We start from the raw sequence: 15,968 nt of genomic DNA on the forward strand, positions 1-15,968 counted from the left end.
TGCATAAAATATTAGTGGCTGTATATTAAACGTGTTTCTGATCGTTCTAATATTTGTACTAGGTTAAATGTCATCTTATTTCCTAAAATATTGTTTTTTTTCGCACGTACGAAATTATTTGAAGACAAAACCCAGTTTGGGCTTCTTACAAATATTAAGACGAGCAGAAACACATTGGATATACAGACATTGATATTCTAAGCAAGAAAATATATTTAATATGCAAGTTTAATCGTGGAAATAATTTATTAGTCGGAAACATATTACAATGCAGCAAACTCGGGAATGTCCCTTTACGGCACCGCGCCACCATTTGCCTTGTCGTAACAAGGCGGTGCTCTGACATGAGGACGGCTAACTGAAAACAATAGTGGTCGACCTGTGTTGATTTTTCACACGGTACTTGCCAGCTCAAAGCACACCCTAACATCAGTAGTCTCGATAGTGTTGTAATGTTTACAGAATATATTCTGACATAAAAATTGTATTGAACTGCATGAAGTAATTAATGATCGTGTGGAACTTTAAGAGGATCTATCACCCTGCATCCCCATCATTCTCCTGAGATGAGATCAAGGAGAGTAATTTTAAACGGACATTCCTGAGTTTGCTGCAATTTTAAAGATGTTATCGATTAACCGAGACTTTTTAACGATTGTAATTACATATCAAATATAGGTATATGAGGTATAAAAACAAGTACTACAGAAGGATTAATATAATACGGCATCTTAAATGGCTCCCCATAATCTAAATTAAGGGAGCAATTAAACAATCCTCTCAGATTTGTTTTTACAGAGACAAGTTTATCTAGTGAATAAAGCTGTATTAAACATAGTTGTAGGTTTCTTAACACGTATGTCGGTTATATTGCTATTGATCGTAATAAACATCTCCAGAACATAGCATGGCTCGAAATTGCGGCCTGTGAAAAGCACGTCCATTTTTTAGACCTAGCAGGCGAAATAAAAATTCACCTGCTAAAATTACCCAAACAATCGCAATAATTTGTTCAAGAGAAGAATGTATCATGTATGTAAAAGTAGTAGGGGGCCTGTATGGGGTCATGACACCTGTATGGGGTCATGACCTACTTTCCGTGACCTTGACCTTGATGACGTCACGTGATCTCGTCCTACTGACCCGGCCTTGACCTACTTAGACTGACCTTGACCTACTTAGACTGGCCTACTGTGCCGTGTGCAACGTCCTACTGACCCTGACCTACTTAGACTGACCTTGACCTACTTAGACTGGCCTACTGTGCCGTGTGCAACGTCCTACTGACCCGGCCCCTGACCTACTTAGACTGGCACGAAAGAGTATAAAAAGGCTAGATACGGTTTCATTGTCATTCGCTCGCCGAAAACGATCAGATCTACGTGCAATCCAGAGATGGCCTGTTCCACAAGTGATGAAGTGAGATGCCGTCTAGAACTTGGAACTAACGTCTACGTGGTGGCCAAGTTATGGAAAGGTGACACTGCTATTCACATAAGGAAATTTGACAGTGACAATGGGAAAACTTTCCCCACCAAGCGAGGTATTGTCCTTAGTCTTAAACAGTGGATCGAACTGTGTGGATGTAAAAGCCAAACTGACGAAACAATTTCAGCATTAAACCAGGGGAAAGACGACAAATTGTTCAGACACCTTGGTGCCAACGTCCAAGTCAGCGTCGACAAGAACTTTGTTGGGGTGGACCTGCGTCAGTGGTGGTGGTGTGATGAAACTAAATCCGTGAAACCTTCGAAGAAGGGAATATTCCTTTCTCTACAACAATGGGAGAAACTGAAAGGCTGTTTCACAGTCATGTGTGACTTTGTACCAGAGCTGAACTCGATTGTGCCCTGCGCCATGCAAGACGACCATCAAAACCAGATGGGATTTCTTCAGTGTAACTTCTGCAACCCTAACGAGTGTCACCAGTGGTGAACGAGTTTTGTTTTGGATGAACTCGAAGGTATAAAAGAATGGATTTATGGTTTACACTTCATTTGCTTTGTGACTGTGCTAGAGAACAGACGTGTTTTATGATTCTGACATTCTTGTGTCTTGTTGCACTCTATCTGGAACGAAGAAGATGGCATCGGGATATTCGAGCAGTCTTAGTAGCAGCAGCAGTAGCGACGAGGACGACGTCTTGGTCTGCAAATGTTCAGAAAGACATACGATCAAAAAGAGTGGCTACCAAACCAGAAGAAGAACATTTCATGGATCAAACGGTGGTGGTGGTGGCCCATACAGTTACGCCAGAAACCGAGGGAGCTCGCAAAGGCCGGTTTCTTCTACACGGGGGATCACAATGCCGTCGTCTGTTACTGTTGTGGACTACGTGCCTACCGATGGCAGAGAATGGACGACCCAGTGATGGAACATTACAGACTGTCCCCGAGATGTCCCTATGTGAACAACGTGTTCAGACATTAACTGTTTCAAACACGTGTGAGACACTTGAATGTTTTTGACATAACTGTATGTTTTGTCATATATTTTATGTACTACATTTTTGTTGTTTAGTAATAAAATGTTGCGTTGTATCCTTCCGTTATTTATAAATAGCATGACTTTGTGACATGTATGTCAGTTGAGAACCATGTCTTGGTGGGAAAGGTACCTAGAGTCTATTTACTACGATGTAAAACATCCTGGGAGTTATGCAGGTCCTAATAAACTGTATCAAGCTGTTAAAGCAGAGGGTAAATTTTAAATTCCTCTGACACGTATTAAATCATGGTTGAAAGGTCAAGAGACCTATACCATGACACATCAAGTGAGGCGAAAGTTTCCACGTAATACCTATGTTGTGGAAGGGTTAGACAGTCACTGGCAATCCGATCTAATGGATATGGTCAGTTTGGCTAAATACAATGAAGGTGTGAGATACCTCATGGTGATCATTGACCTGTTCTCCAGGTACTTGTGGGTGCTACCACTCAAGTCGAAAACGGGGAACGACGTGGTAGAGACTTTGACAGAATTCTGGAAATTAAGAGTCCAGAAAACCCAAATTGTTTCAGTCCGATTCAGGGTCAGAATACAAGAACCATAAGGTCAAAGCATTGTTGAAGTCGCATGGCATAACACAGCTGTTTGCTCTAAATGAAACCAAAGCAAGTTATGCCGAACGGGTCATTAAAACCATCAAAATGCGTCTCTATCGCTACATGTTAAAAAACTTTACTTACAAGTACATGGATGTTCTAGAGAAAGTCGTCTATAGCTATAACCACACCAAGCATCGAATGTTAGGTCAAACACCAGTCAGTGTCAACCAAACGAACGAAGGAGAGGTCCGTCTGTCTCAGTACCTGATCAAACCTAAAAAGGCAATCCACAAAAAGAAGTTTACATTTAACATAGGTGATAAAGTACGAGTCAGTCATCTTCGGGGCACCTTTGATCTTGAATACCAAGAGAAATGGTCTGGCGAAATATTTACCATTGAGAAAAGGTACTGGTCTCAAGGTAAAGACTTGTACAAATTAAAGGACTGGGGTGGTGATGCCATCGAAGGGACATTCTATGCAGCTGAACTTCAAAAGGTGACTGAGAATCCTGATCAACTGTACCGTATCCAAGACATTGTGAAAAGGAGAACTCGTAACAAACAGAAAGAAGTGTTGGTCAAATGGCTTCACTGGCCTAAGAAGTACAATTTGTGGATTCCAGAAGCAGACGTTGTTCGATATCAGACAGTATAAAAGACCTCAGCACATGTTTGACTTTTCATTATCATGGAAGAAATTGTGGAGACACAACCTCTGTCAAGAAGTCATTCGGGTGATACCTGGACATTTTTTGGTAAATGTGTGGCCAAATCGGAAACGGTATTTTTCTCTCAAATCATCATCATATACGTGGTGGTGATTACGTGTATCATCAACTTATCTCTTCATCAAGGTAATTCTAACTTGTGGACAGCACTACTCAGCAGTAGCTTGGGTTATTTGCTGCCAAATCCCAAGATCAAAACGAATAAGCACCATGGATAAGTACATTACCATTCGAAGTACAGACAGTACGTCTTACTTTCCCGACAACACACACTGGTCTTTTAGAGTCAATCTGTATGACAGACTACATCTCGGAAAAAAGTGGGTGGTAGCAGCCACCGAAATCACCATTCAGAACTGGGAAGTTTCGAGAAAATCAGACAGCCATGACATTTACGTGTGTTCCAACATCTGCCACAGCTCACACGTTGGAGAAAGAAAGGAGCCCTTGCTGAGACGCATCTGTTTGATAGGGAATAAAAAGGCTGAATACGTTCTAAAACATTACAATTATTTAAAACTGATGACGAATATTCACGATTACCATATGACTCTGGGATTACTGAATGATATGAATACAGAACAAATGTTGGCCTTGGTGGCGATCGTTCAAGGGTTGCTGGACGGACGTATTAACGTCACAGCAGGACAGAAACGTCGATTTTTACAGTCTAACAACGAGTATCTGAACATGTTGAACATGCTGGTATCACCTGCCGTGATGAATAGAACTAGAAAACGTATATTGAAACAAAACACCCCATTGTTAGCCTTCATTTTGGACGACAGTCACTTGGATCAGATGAAAGCAAAAACCGTATGGTCAGTGGTCACGGACCGCTGGAAATATGCAGGATATCTATAAATAGGATGTCTGTGAAAAACCATCATCATTTGATAGAACCTTCAGAGAAGCAACATGTCAGACCAGTACAAGCTGTACGTTCCAAACGTGGACAAGTGGACCCGTTTCTACAAGCTGCAGGCAGAAGGCAAACTTCAACCTCACTTCGAAATTCAACGTGGTGGAAAGAGTCAGATCATGTACAGTGTGGATCGATAGAACTCTACGATCCCACATGGAAAAAAGAAAAAGAGGAACAGAACAAACCCCCGGCACCCAATGTTGTCATGGTCTCCCCAACGCAACAGGTGGTAGAGCAAGCCAAGGCCGATCTGAAACGGAAACGAGAACAGAGTGGCGTGGAACAGAAACGACGAGAGCAGACTGGGCAAAAACGGCACAAGCATTTCTGAGAAGGCTATAAAAGGGGGCATGGCAGTTTCAACATCGTCAGTTCACGTCGAACACTTCAACAGTCAACAACATGAATCAGTGTCGCATTTGCGAAAAAAAATATGTTTGGATCCACGACCTAACTCGGCACGTACGAAATAAACATGGACTCTTGGAATCTGACAATAAGTCTTCCCAACAGCAGCAGCAGCAGCAGCAGCAACAGCAGCAGCAGCCACCACCACCACCACCACCACCACAGCAGCAGCCACCAACACAGCAGCAGCCACCACCACCACAGCAGCAGCAGCAGCCACCACCACCACCACCACAGCAGCAGCCCCTAAGATTGTTACATCCGTTCACCATGATCGTGTCGGGACCCACGTCGTGTGGAAAGACAGTTTTGTTGTACAAACTGCTAAGGGATGGTAAAATCCACCCGCCTCCCCAGCGCATCATCTGGCTCTACAAACGATGGCAACCCCTCTATGATACGATCAAAATGGTTGCTCGAGTGAAATTTGTTCAAGGCATACCCGATAATTTGAAAAAGGATCGTTATTTGGATCCCAGAGTCAGAAATCTCATCGTGTTGGACGACTTGATGTCTACAGCTGGAAAAGACCCTCGCATCACCGACCTATTCACGGAAGGAAGTCACTACAGAAACCTCTCTGTGATTGCCATCAACCAGAACTTGTATGACAGCAAGGACCCGACACAGAGAAGAAACTGTCATTACCTGGCACTGTTTAACAACCCCATCGACAAGCAGCAAGTCCTAACCTTGGCACAGCAGATGCATCCTGGAAATACTCGTCATTTCATGCAGCGGTTTGAGGAAGCTACCCACAGGCCCTACGGATATCTCTTGGTGGACTTGAAACCGACCACGCCCGAACATTGGCGTCTTCGGCCTAATGGTTTAGAGACGGGGCCGTCCGAATGGTATAAAAGCACGAACGTAACGGCGAATGTCTCAGAAGAGTTGCAGCCACCGACGAAGAAAGAGCTCTACATGCAAATCATGCAAAGAAACGCATTCAAGAGAAAACTACCAGGCATACCCGCCTACGAAAGTGACGACGAAGAAGATGATGAGGTAGAACCCTATCTGAAAAAAGTCAAGAGGATGCAGTCTTGCGATACGTGTGGTCTGGTCTTTAAAGACGGAAGCGACTTGCAGCGACATCTGCGATTTAAAAAAGTGCGAAGAGGGAAATGAAAAAGAAGAAGAGCCGTCGCCCGACCTGGAAAACGAAGGCATTCGTCTCATGGTGGAACGTGAATTCGACATCAATCATGACTATATCGAAAGCAAGAGGAAACGCTACGAAGAAAAAAACATGTCCCAAGATGCTATTGAAAGAAACATGAAGACATTGCAATGGAAGTTATTTAAAGACACGTACTCTCGCTTTCTGACCTATATGCATTACTTTGACAAAGGTCCCAACACCAGAAAATTTTTACAGTTTGTGAATCCAGACAAAGATGTGAGACCACAGATTCGTTCTAAATTAAATCAGTATCGTTCATGGATCGGCGAATATTTGGATGAACAAGACGACGACGATACCGACGATGAGGAGGACGACGATGTTGAAGAGAAATGAACACTCATATTATTGATTATCGATGTAACCCAGTGTGTGCCCATTTTATATATGTGTCAGTGATTTGTAATTTAGAAATAAATGAAAAACCAAAACATTGCGTTTGTTTTTTGTGTTTTTTACTCTATGACTAGATTTGTGATTGGATATTTCTACCGCTACTTTATAGTAGCAAGAGCTGTGTGTACAAGACAGAACATACCACGATCTTTGATATACCAGACATAATACACTAGTTGGCTATAGCTTAATGGGCCACCGACGGGGATCGATCCTAGATCGACCACTGTATTTACCATTTTGGTAATTAAAAAGCCGTGTAAAAAGGCTTGTACTCTAGGGAAATACTTGTGCTTAAAATGCAGCTAAAAAGATCATAGTTTAGGTCGGAGCGTTGAGTTGCAGTCACGCGTTCTTTCTTCAAAGCAATGGGCTGGGGATGTTTCACACACACACACACATTCATTTCTTCCCTTAACAAACATTCCTTTCTTCTCCTTAACACATATGCCTTTCTTCTTAACAAACATTCCTTTCTTCGAGACAAATATGTCTTTCTTTCCCTATGGCTAAAACAAAATAAAATATTTGTGTTCAATTAATCTTTATTTTACGAGGAAGGAAATGTTTTATTTACTCAACATATTTTATTTATGGTTATACGGACATATGGTTAAGGACCACACAGATATTGATTGAGGAAACCCGCTGTCGCCACTTCATTGGCTACTCTTCCGATTAGCAGCAAGGGATCCTACACCATCCCACAGACAGGATAGTACATACCACGGCCGTTGTCCAGTTGTGGAGCATTGGCTGGATATATCCCAGACCGACCCACATCAAGGGAACACTGAGCTACGTCCCGTCCCCACAGGGTTATTAGAGGCTGCTTGAAAAAAAACCCTCCTAACATAATAAATAAATAAACAAATAAATAAATAAGTAAAATAAAAACAAACTATAAATTATTATTTTGTTTTAAAAATAATAGAAAAAATTTAATTTCCCCACATGAGATACGAACGACGTACCCTCAGCGCTGGACGCGAAGTCGTTCGCACTTGACTACTAAACGCATGTTAACAAAACCTGTCATTTATATGTGCGAGCGGCGAAGCGCGGAATGAAGTGACGAAATAGGTCAGTTAATAATAATCTTGTGAATGCGCTATCAGATAGCGTAGAACGAGAATTCTATTTTACACCATTTAAATCATTTCTTATTTCACGTCTTTAAGAATGTAACTTCTAGTTCAGTATTGCCACCAACAATAAAATAGAATACCACCGCTTCCCGGATGTAAACAGTGATAACCATTCATCATTCAGTGCGCTAAAATTAAACACACTACCTCGCGTCGGGCCGAGTCCTTAGAAGTGGTAGGTTAACGACACCACTAGAGCATCTCGATTTATGAATCATTGCCTATTGGATGTCAAACATACTTTTGGCAGTTTTAGAGAGGAAAACCCCCCTGCACTTTCCCATTAGTAGCAAGGGATCCTACACTTCCCCCAGACAGGATAGCACGGGCGTTGCTAAGTACAACGGATCGGGGCCGGGCTAAATAGGTCAGGATTAGACTAAGTAGGTCAGGGGCCGGCCTAAGTAGGTCAGGGGCCGGGTCAGTAGGACGTTGCACACGGCACAGTAGGCCAGTCTAAGTAGGTCAAGGTCAGTCTAAGTAGGTCGGGCCGGGTCAGTAGGACGTTGCACACGGCACAGTAGTCCGTGACGTCATCAAGGTCAGTCTAAGTAGGTCAGGGCATAAGGCCGTGACGTCATCAAGGTCAAGGTCACGGAAAGTAGGTCATGACTCTATATAGGCCCTGATACTACTTGTAAGATCATCTCATCGTCTATTTAGCTGAGGCTGTTCACGTGATTTTGGTATATTTCAAGTTTATATTGCTCTAAAATACATCTCAGATGTGCTAATTTTCCACACACTGTTCCAAACCCTCTACTCGCCCCGAGCTGTCTTATTTCCAGCAGGCTACATTTTGTTTCCTAGCAGGTCGTATTATTAGGGCCTACTGTTTAAAAAAAAACCCCAGATTATCTCCGAGTTTGGGTAAATTTACAGTTAACATTTAATGATAACGCAATGGTTGAAACTGTTGACTATATTGTTTTACCGTTGGCAAATAACTACAGTTCTCAAAACAAGACAAATATACTCCCATCCTTATTCACATCAATATTCCATTAGGTATCGTGCGTGTGCATAGTATCGAGCATTTTTGTTACAGACAAAACAATATTTTGATTTTAAAAAAACAAAAACATACAGTAGGCCTATCTTCTGCATCCGTTAGACGAAAATAGGAAATACAGCCATAAACGTGGGAAAACGTTAACATTGCACATATGTTTTAAATTCGTAGCTGCTTGACCTTCAGTTTCCACAATATACAATCAATTTCCTGCAAAGTTTGTGCGTTTGCTATTACCTATATTTTTAAACACTAGTGATTGAAATTAATATTCTGAACTGAAGATGCTTCCATAGTTTTCTCTGCAGAACATTTAACGAACTTAAGTCTAAACGCTATGTTTTATAGTCTAATTATAAAATAAAATCTAATGTGGTAATGCTGCCTTTTTTATTTATGTCATAGCTGAAAACGTTTACTCTACATTCACCCTCAACACCATTAAGCTAAACATTTACTCTCAACACCATTAAAGTACATTCTGAAACCACAAATCGTTTCCTGCTCACATTTGCGAAAGAACCGACAAAACAAACCAATTTATGATCCATTACTAAATAAAAGTACATGTAATGTAGGTCATAATGAAATCACCGATATATGGGTCAGAATAACTTCCAATAGTACAAAAGCTATCTCACCACTGTTTTTGTGTGTTTGTTTTTTAATAAAATGGCGCCAGTATTCTTCAGTTAAACTATAATAATTGATATCCCATTACTGTGGTATGTCTTGTCACGAGTATAATGTCATGTAAGCACTTATATTAAGTGACAATATAATATTATGTCTAACGTTTAAGTATTTAGATAGATTCAGATCATTCAGTATAAGTGTTTTTTCGTGACGCACCATTTTTAGATTTAAGTCAGTTGCAATCTCTCGTGATGCAATTTTATTTATGTTACTACAATCTCTCGTGACGCACTATTGTTAGATTTAGGTCAGCTGCAATCTCAATTTAGGTCAGCTGCAATCTCTCGTGATGCACATGTTTTCATTTTTGTTACTACAATCTTTCGTGACGCACTTGTTTTTATTTATATTAATACAATCTCTCGTGACGCACCATATTTAGATTTTGGTAAGTTGAAATATCTCGTGACGCACCATTTTTAAATTTATGTTAGCTACAGTCTCGCATGAAACACCATTTTTAGATTTATGTTACTACAATCTACTTCATATATACCAACAACAAAAGAAACGCGAATCTTGATTAAGTTTTCTTTCATTTATAAGGCCACCTGAGTTGCATTAAAACTGTAATTTCTTCACAACTACTAGACCTTTTTCCAAGTAAATTTATTATCGAGTTTCCTTGGCCCATGGATGATGCAGACACAAAATCGCGAATTCGATCATTCTACTGACACCCGCAACCCATCCCGGTAAGTTAGGTTCAACAATTTACTCAGATGACCGTTTCGGTCCATGGGCAATTTTAATCACATTAGTTTAGTCTGTTAAAAATACCAGTGTCTTGTAAACATTTTAGGCCCATGTTTACAGAATATTTATCACAATAAATACGCATTTATATAGTTGTACAATGCACCAGAATGGCTTGATTCATGGAGCAGCAACGACCTTACGAAAACTTCCTTTGTACACTGCTTTGAGTGATTTTTAATGTGTTACTTGTTTCGGCGTATGATTCTTACTTGTCAGGCAACTTACGTTAATTGTTCATATCTGTAGTAGAAATAAATTAAGACAGGTTTATTATACTTATAATTGTATTTGTGGTTTAAATATTAAGACAGGTTTATTCTACTTATAATTGTGTTCGTGGTTTAAATATTAAGACAGGTTTATTCTACTTATAATTGTGTTCGTGTTTTAAATATTAAGACAGGTTTATTCTACTTATAATTGTGTTCGTGTTTTAAATATTAAGACAGGTTTATTATACTTATAATTGTATTTGTGGTTTAAATATTAAGACAGGTTTATTCTAGTTATAATTGTGTTCGTGTTTTAAATATTAAGACAGGTTTATTATACTTATAATTGTATTTGTGGTTTAAATATTAAGACAGGTTTATTATACTTATAATTGTGTTCGTGTTTTAAATATTAAGACAGGTTTATTATACTTATAATTGTATTTGTGTTTTAAATATTATCATCAACAATGCTGTATGATGGGAAGGCAGGATTTCATCTTAAACTAAAATCACCAGAATAATTTTGGTTAATGTTTATAACAATTTCAACAGTACGAATGAATTATTAGTATCCATCTGAAAGTTAGTTTTGTTTAGCAACACCACTAGAGCACACTGGTTTATTAATCATCGAATACATGATGTCAAACTGTTGATCAATATGCCATAGCTCTACATTTGTTCATTAGCAGCAACAGATCTTTGATATGCACTATCCCGCAGTGAGGACATCACATACTATGACCTTTGGTATACAAGTCGTGGGGCTCTATTTGGGACGACCGGCCTCGGTGGCGTCGTGGTTAGGCCATCGCCCTACAGGCTGGTAGGTACTGGATTCGGACCCCAGTCGAGGCATGGGATTTTTAATCCAGATAGCGACTCCAAACCCTGAGTGAGTGCTCCTCAGGGCTCAATGGGTAGGTGTAAACCACTTGCACCGACCAGTGTTCCATAACTGGTTCAACAAAGGCCATGGTTTTTGCTATCCTGCCTGTGGGAAGCGCAAATAAAAGATCCATTGCTGCCTCTCGTAAAAGAGTAACCTATGTGGCGACAGTGAGTTTCCTCTAAAAAAAACAGTGTCAGAATGACCATATGTTTGACGTCCAATAGCCGATGATAAGATTAAAAATCAATGTGCTCCAGTGGCGTCGTTAAATAAAACAAACTTTACGTTTTACTATTTGGGACGGATATTAATCTGAGCAAAAATACAAATATTTATTATATAATTAGGGTTATACAGAATAGAATATATTTTTAACGTAAGGTTATATAGATACACAGTCTACATACAAACAAAAACAAACCATACACATATATAAAGACGCTGGTATCTACAGTCAAATCAAGTGTTAAAAAATTATAATAAAATAATAATAATAATAATAATAATAATAATAATAATCTTACCACAGAAAATATAGGATAAGCCTGATGTATCGTTGCGATTTTTGACCAACCAAATTCCTTGAAAATGTTGATGCGTACTGGATTGACGTCATTGTCAGGAGAATTGGTTCTTAGAAACCTCTTAAATTTTGTCTTGTCCGATAAAGCTGATGATACGGAACCTGGCGATATCTGGTAAAAAAATAATTAAAATATATATTTTATATATAAATTCACAAACATTCAAGATCCAAAAACGGGTTGGAGATGTAGCCCAAGGAAAAAGATTTGGCTGATACAAACGTTACCATTTGTGTTGAGGTTTTATTCGCACCGGGTATGGACTTTCCTGGCTTATTTGTGATTCGAAGAACTCGTTATGTCTCATGAATATTATTCATGTTCTGGGAGGGACTTTAAGTCATAAACACTGAATGGATGAATGAATAAATGACTTTTTAGTGGCACCCCAACACGAAACATACAACAACTATTGGATGTCAAACAAAGGCACATACACATGTATATGAATATCTTAACAATCCTCCTAGTAAGTATTCTTAGTGTCAACCATAACTTATTATTATCAACATCCAGCAGGACTGTAAATGAATGAATGAATGAATGAATGAATGTTTAACGACACCCCAGCACGAAAAATACATCGGCTATTGGGTGTCAAACTATGGTAATGCAAATAAATAAAGTGATGATCAACATCAATATAAAAATTCAAGGTTTAAACAAAAACAGTGTAAAGAACTGTGCAAAAATACAAATACAAATATCACAGAATTTTACGGACACCGAATTTTACTCTAAACTTCAATTTGTGCTGTATTGGCCATTCTCAAAGAGAATGTTACACCCCTGCACCACGGTGAGGTTACAGCACGCGCAGGGGCAGCAGGACTGTACAAACAAGTACTATCAATGTTGTACTGGCTGGGTTCACGTAAATATACTTATAATACTGACACTTATGAATTGTGTGTTGTTTCCTTTATGTTCATCTGGACATGAAACGCAAAATAAATAAAAGAAACAAACAATAACAAGTCAACGTACATCCAAGTAGAAATGAACAAAATTACGTTCATACGGCAAGATCAGTGAGATGAATATTAATTGTAATGATTGTCAGGAAAATTTAATTATACACATATAAGTATGTGCACATGTTTAATGCAATGCTACCACCTGCCACGACGGCGTTGGCCAACTCAGTGGTTGATTTGTAATTTCCCATACTCCCAACATACGACGAATTCGCTCAGATTAACAACTAATCGGCTGTCGAATACGACAAGAATCAAGTTGCAAGGGCGCTCAGGCTATAGTCCGTTTGCGTGAAAAGGGAACCGATGACTTGGCATTATAACTCTATAATGAATACTGTTAAAACTTATATTAAACCCCTACCAACTATAAAAACATTTTTTTTTTACTAAATATTTCTGTGTAATTAAAAACGTTTCTTAACAAATTACCATCAAATTGGATAGATTAATCTCATTTGTAATATAAGGGTGAAGAAAAAATGCTAGAACAGCCTTAGCTGCATTGCTTGTCGAAGTAATCGATAATGTAGTACACCGAGACTAAAGGTAGAACAGCGAGTCCTTTAAAGGGACATTCTCGAGTTTGCTGCATTGTAAGATGTTTCCGATTAATAAACTATTTCTGCTATTAAACTTACATATTAAATATATTTTCTTGTTTAGAATATCAGTGTCTGTATATTCAATGTGTTTCTGGTCGTCTTAATATTTGTAAGAAGCCCAAACTGGATTATGTCTTCAAATAATTTCGTACGTAATAAAATGAAATAAAATGAGTTTTAACCTAGTACAAATATTAGAACGATCAGAAACACGTTTAATATACAGCCACTAATATGATATGCAGAAAAATATATTTGATATATAATTACAGTCGTTAAAAAGTCCCTGTTAGTCGATCACATCTTAAAAATTGCAGCAAACTCAGGAATGTCCCTTTAATAATATATTTTTTATATGAATTTTAACTTTATTCATTATAGAGTTATGCGCCACTTCATCGTTTCCCTTTTCCAGCAAACGGACTTACAGCAACTGCATAGTCGTAGAAGTTGATGGATCGGCGAGTTTGTCAACCTCGTCGTGACACTCTAAGCCTAGCATAAACTGTCTCACCTGCACGACGTTCCACCTGTATGACACCATGGCGGTCACCTCGGTAACGATGGAGCAGACGGCCCCGATGATCATTATTTTAGTCGGGGGCGTGTACAGGTGGTGGAACATGACGTTCAGTCCCAAGCCAGGATCGCACTGTAACACACAATTATTATAACATTAGTTGTTCTATGATTGGAATTTCTTTTAATTCTTTATTTTTATATTGGCAAAGGTACATTTTACATAATAGTATTACATAATACAATAATGTGGTATGTGCTAGCCAGAATGTGGGATGGTGCTAATAAAATATCCCTTGCTATTAATGGACAAAAAATGTAGCGAGTTTCCTCTCTAAGATTATGCCAGAATTACCAAATGTTTCATTTATTAATCATCAGCTATTGGATGTCAAACATTTGGTAAGTTGACATATAGTCTTAGTGAAGAAACCCGATACATTTTTCAATAGTAGCAAGGGATCATTTATATCAGCTATCCCACAGACAGGATAGCACATACCATGGCCGTTGTTATACCAGTCGTGGTACACTGGATAGAACCAGAAATTTCCGAATGGGCCCACCGACGGGGATCGATCCCAGACCGACCGCACATTAAAGGGACATTCCTGAGTTTGCTGCAATGTTTTAAGATGTTATCGACTAATAAAATATTTCTACGATTAAACTTACATATTAAATATATTTTCTTGTTTAGAATATCAGTGGCTGTATATTAAACGTGTTTCTGATCGTGATAATATTTATACTAGGTTAATTTTCATTATATTTCCTAAAACATAATATTTCCTAAAACATATTTTTTCGTACGTACGAAATTATTTGAAAACAAAATCCATTTTGGGCTTCTTACAAATATTAAGACGACCAGAAACACATTGAATATACAGGCATTAATATTCTCAACAAGAAAATAAGTTTAAAGGGACATTCCCGAGTTTGCTCCATTGTAAGATGTTTCCGACAAATAAAATATTTCTACGATTAAATTTACATATTAAATATATTTTCTTGTTTAGAATATCAGTATCTGTATATTCAATGTGTTTCTGGTCGTCTTAATATTTGTAAGAAGCCCAAACTGGATTTTTTCTTCAAATAATTTCGTACGTACGAAAAAATAGTTTTTAGGAAATAAAATGAAATTTAACCTTTTAAAAATATTAGAACGATTAGAAACACGTTTAATATACAGCCACTAATATTTTATACAGAAAAATATATTTGATATGTAATTACAGTCGTGAAAAAGCCTCTGTTAGTCGATAACATCTTAAAACTTGCAGAAAACTCAGGAATGTCCCTTTAATCGTAGAAATATTTTATTAGTCGGAAACATTTTACAATGAAGCAAACTCGGGAATGTCCCTTTAACCAAGTTCTTTAGCACTGGGCTACGTCCCGCCCCCTGCTGGGAAAAAAAGGGACGACCCTAATTTTAGTTTCGATGCATTTTTTTCTGTCATTGTTTCACTAATATCAAAGTTATAAGAATACATATATGGAAAAAAGAGCAAACCTACCCTACCTGGGGATTTTCGACAGGTTCTCGGAAACAAACAATTTTAGGCTATATTGTCGATTACGCCTTCAAAAGATTGAATAACAAATGTTGCTTTCTTATAAATATCTTATCATTATTGTGTTAAATTAAATCTGTAGCATTTTAATTATGACATTCTACTTTGCTAACAAAAAATGTAGGCATAGATAAGTGTTATTTTATTAAATGCAGTGTGTAAAATTTTGTGGCCTGAATTTTGGATCAATTGTAGTTCAATGGAACATGTTTGAAGAAAATAAGATTCTAATTAAGGGCTTATTTACAATTTGGAATTGCATGTCCTATAAAATGAGCACCATTAA

The sequence above is a fragment of the Gigantopelta aegis genome, chromosome 4 (genome assembly GCF_016097555.1).
Source record: "Gigantopelta aegis isolate Gae_Host chromosome 4, Gae_host_genome, whole genome shotgun sequence".
In the NCBI taxonomy this organism is placed as follows: domain Eukaryota; kingdom Metazoa; phylum Mollusca; class Gastropoda; order Neomphalida; family Peltospiridae; genus Gigantopelta; species Gigantopelta aegis.